Genomic DNA, 5,025 nt, shown 5'->3' with positions numbered 1-5,025 from the left:
TTCTTCCATCTCTATGGTAGGAAATTATGTTTTACCACTTTCTACAGGGATGCTTTGGTAAAAGAAGGAATATACTCCTTATAAAGCGTGACTGAGATGGGATTGCAGCAAACAAACACCAAGCACAACATGCACTGTTACAAAGGAGCAGCCTCAGGACCTACTGAGAGTTGGGATTTCTAGAAATTATCATCATTGTTTAAATACAGTATTTATTATCAGAATGTTTCAGGATCTAATCTTTAAGTGTAAAAACAGTATCATTAGGAGACTTTAAAAAAATTTCCCAAGCCAAGCTTAATTTTATGTTAAGAGAATGGGATTTATCTCACCTTGTATTAGGTATCTGTAGAAAGGATCCCATGCAGCCTCAGATTCCCTGGTTTGCTAGACTCAGTTATCAGTAGTCCAGCCTTACTGTTGGTATGAATCACATAGTATGTGATTCCAGCAGCCTCCATTCATGGTGTGGAGTCAGTTCTAGGGGAAGGAGACGGGGAAGGTGAGTTCCATGGGTAATCTGAAAGTTGCTCTCCTAAATTTCAGGGTCAGTTCTCTGTTACTTTTTTTCTTCATTCACCTCAGGATTTTTAACTCCATTATTTCATGATCACTATAGCCAATACTGATATTATTTACTTCTCTCTTATCATTTCTTCCTTATCCATGAACAGCAGATCAACCTGTGTGTCACCCCTTAGACTATGCAATACCTGTGTCGAGAACCTGACATTCCCCAGAAATCTTCTGGGTTCCTTATGTCTTGCTCTGTTGCCCTTCTATAAGACATCAGGATGAGCAGTTGTCCCCTTTGCACCCCGACTCCCACTCCCCATTCCCCAATAGCAAGCAATTTCTGAGTTGTTTAAAGAAGACTTCATCTGATTTTTCATCCCGATCAAGTGGCCTGAAACAAACTTTCAGTACAATGTCAACATTCACATCTTGACTCAAAAGAGAAGTATATTTTATTAGGGAAAAGGTACAGTACTAATAATTCCAAACTAATGAGCTCAGCTTTGGGAAAAGGTTTGCTGCGATTTATTAGATGATATACAAGGCTGCATAACAGAAAACCTGGACTCTGTGCCCCATTAGCAATTCACTTGCTGTTTGACCTTGAAAAGTTATTTTGTGTACCTGTCTTTAACTTCATAATAAGAAAAACAACCTTTCCTCTTTGCTTTCAATTTAAAACAGCACTCAGAAAATCTGACTTATTGTATTTGTATGAATATTATATTGAAACAGCAGCCTTGTCGAAAATTTAAAGGAGTTGTGTTCAGTGATCATTTTAAAAGCTTTATTTGTTCGAGTACATTTTTTCTTTCTAAGCTTAAGTGAGTACAAAATGTTGCAAATTTGTGTTCCTGAAGTCTGTCTAGTAAATATGCTTACCTCTTTTCAGACCATAAAACTCCTTTTGATTGCTAAATTAGCAGGATCCTAGAAGAGTACAAGAAAAATATTTTCTTTCAAAGACTTACTTGAAGACAATCAAATATATGTTTTATTTCTCTGTAGGTGGCAAATTTAACAAATGTCAGTTTATTAAAGGGTAGAATAATACGTATGGAAAGCAGATGTTTCCTTGCGCTATTTTCTCATTAAATTCTGCATTAGAAACCAAACACAGGCATTTTCTATGTATCATCTTGTATATTCATATAGCCATTCGCATCTGCATCGTGAGTCAAGGTAAACAACAAAGGCTATGTTAATGAAAGATGCTGCAATCTCAGTTCAACAATGTAGCAACAAGCAACAGCAAAACTATACTTAGTACTTGAAAAAGGTAACAAATAAAGATTAGCCAATTTATGAATTACAAGAAATTACAATGATTATTTAAATACAAAAGAAAATAATAAACTATTCTACATGCCCTAGTATTGAAAAACAGTATTTGAAATAGTTCTCGATAACCAAATGCCAGAAACTGTCACTTCATTTTACTTTATTGTTCCTGTGTACCTTGCACTGTTGTATATCCGCTAGGTTTTTCTGGTTTCTAATGAGTTTAAAGTGGATACCTGATCAAAAAGCAAATATTATAATCTCTGATTATCTTCATATATGGAACACATGAGAGAGATCTATAAAAGTTATATGTTTAAGTAGCATGTTATTTGCAGAAGATTGTGAACATATTTTGAATAATTCCTCTTTCACTTATTCAATAGTTACAATCACGGAGACATTAAATTACTCTCAAAGAAAGCCTCTCCTGAAACGCTGTCAGTTTTATAAAGTCTATGTAAAGTCTCCACAAAGTACATAAGGACAAAATTAAGTTTAAACACATAAATACATATAGGGTCTGAAAGGTTGCACCTATAAGTGCTGAGGGAGCTGGCTGATGGCATTGTGGAGTCACCCTTGATTGTATTTGAACAGTTATGGTGACTAGAAGAGGATCTGGAAGAGGACAAATCTCACTCCTATCTTCAAGAAGGGCAAGGAGGAAGAAATGGAGAACTACAGACTGGCAAGCCTCACCTCAGTAGCCAGAAAGGTGATGGACATAATCCTTCTGAGCAGCATTTCCAAACACATGAAGGACAAAGTGAGCAGCAGGAGTCCTCATAGAATTATGAAGGGGAAATCATGCTTGACCAAGCCATCAACCTTCCACAATGCAGTGACTAACTTCGTGAATGAGAGGAGAGTAGTGGATGTTATTTACTTTGACTTAAGCAAGGCTTTTAACACTGTGTCACATAACATTCTCTTAGACAAGGTGATGAAGGTTACATGAGTAACATGGAGTGATTGAAATCTGGCTAAATGGCTGAGCCTATTGGGTTTTAACCAATGGAAGAAGACTACTAGCAGTGTACCCCAGGGGTTGTTATTGGGGCCAGTAATGTTCAACTTCATTAATGACCTGGACCATGGGACACTATATACCCTCAGTGAGTTTGCAGGTGGTATGAAAGGGGGAGTAATGAGATGATTGTGGTGGGTAAACCTTGGCTAGTGGTCAAACACACCCCTCCCCCTTCACTGTCCGCTTTCCCCAGCCCCAGCCCCCACAGCAGAGAGAGAAAACAGAAAAAAGACAAACAAGAATCATGATTCAAGATAAAGACAGAGATTACTTCCCACCTGGAATATCGCGTTCAGGTCTGGGGTCCTCAGCACAAGAAAGACATGGACCTGTTGGAACAAGTCCAGAGGAGGGTAAAAAAGATGATTAGAGATGAGGCACCTCTCCTACAAAGACAGGCTGGGAGAGCTGGGGTTGTTCAACATGGAGAAGAGAAGGCTCTGGGATGACCCCATTGCGGCCTTCCAGTTCTTGAAGTGGTCTAATAAAAAAGAAGGGAGAGGGACTCTTTACATGGACATAGGAGAAGGGGGAATGGTTTTAGACTGAAAGAGAAAAAATTTACATTAGATGTTAGAAGGAAATTCTTTACTCAAATGATAGTGAGGAACGAGAATGGTTGCCCAGAGAAGTTGTGGATGCCCCATCCCTAGAAGTGTTCAAGGCCAGGTTGGATGGGGCCTCAAGCAACTTAATCTAGTAGACAGAATCTCTGCCCATGGCAGGGAGGTTGAAACTAGATGATCCTTCCAACCCAAACCTTTCTATGATTTGTAGTGTAAAGATAACAACTAACACGTATCAGATCTTTTTGTGCTACTACATAAGGATGCTTTTGTGCTTTTTTGTGTATCTCCCATAAACACTTTGAAATTGTACTTCAGTATGAAAGCTCCTGTAAAATGGGTCAAAATAATTTCTATTTACTGACGTGTATTTCGAAGTAGGACCAAGTTGATCCAAAGTAAGGATCCATAAGGACAGACTCATTCTGGAGCTTCTCTTCACACACACAAAAAAAATCAATTGTATGAGGTCAGTTTATTCTATTTAATATAAATAAGACTAGTATGTAAATCCTTCCATTAGACTATTTGCATAGTATCAAGAGTTCTGAGCATAATAAGGCTGTCATCCCCTAAAATATAAAACTGTATTGGTTTGTTTTTTTAGACCTTCCTGGTAATCAGCTTGAAACTAGGAAGTGGCCATGTTCATGGACAGAATTAATATTCTCCTTCTTTTATAGACATGCTGTACACCTATTGAGCTACATTTATAAAACTAGTGTTTCAGGGATAGTATGTTTAACCTTCATCTCATTCATATAATAGGCATTGTCAAAGAAGCAATTTTCAAACTAATTACTTTATTAGTCTTTTCTGCTAGGTCTGCATTTATGGTCTTATATATTAAAAAAAGAAAAATTGTAATAACATGGCAGCACTGGTAAACTCTTCCCTAGATCTACAGTGATTTAATTCTACAGGGAGCATTGTATTCATCTGGATAAATTGCATAAAAATGTAATTTATCTTCCTAGGATATTGAGAAATCATATTTTCAGATTCCTTTCAGATTCAGATTCCAGTGTAATATTTTAGTTTCTTGATGATCTGAATTTCATTAATCATTTTCTTAAATTCTGTAGGAATTGTTGACTCGGTTTCTACTCAGCCACATCCTTTAAGTTTGTTTGTTCACGCTACAAGGACTTTGCCCTGTTCTGAAGCAATAATAGGTAAAATCAGGGGACACTCATTCAGCTGGTAAGTTGTCAGTCCATCATAACTTGAATATTGATTTTGGGGGGGTTGTGACATTCCCTAGATGTACGTGTCAAGTTTGTTGACAGAGAGCTCTACACTTAATTGAATGTGATGGCTGTATGAGAAGAGATGAAGTATGTCAGTGATGTATATGCTCTTCCTCCCCTCTCCTCCAGCCCCTTCCAATATACTCAATGGAGTGTTATGAAATTCCACACTGTTCTTACAAAGCTTTCCTTAACTGCATAAGTTGAAAAGCTGGGTCTGCTGCTACATAATTTCCTCACAGGCATGTCTTCACTGGATTTGAGACAACAAACAAGTCCTGCCCTTTTAAACACTCATTCAGTTCCCCTGAATGTTTACATGAAAGATGAAGGTGAATCTCAGGTGGCATAAAACTTATAAGAAATATATATTTTCCAC

Source organism: Pseudopipra pipra, chromosome 4 (genome assembly GCF_036250125.1).
Source record: "Pseudopipra pipra isolate bDixPip1 chromosome 4, bDixPip1.hap1, whole genome shotgun sequence".
In the NCBI taxonomy this organism is placed as follows: domain Eukaryota; kingdom Metazoa; phylum Chordata; class Aves; order Passeriformes; family Pipridae; genus Pseudopipra; species Pseudopipra pipra.
The sequence above is the reverse complement of the archived record's forward strand: the minus strand, read 5'-3'. Positions refer to the sequence as shown.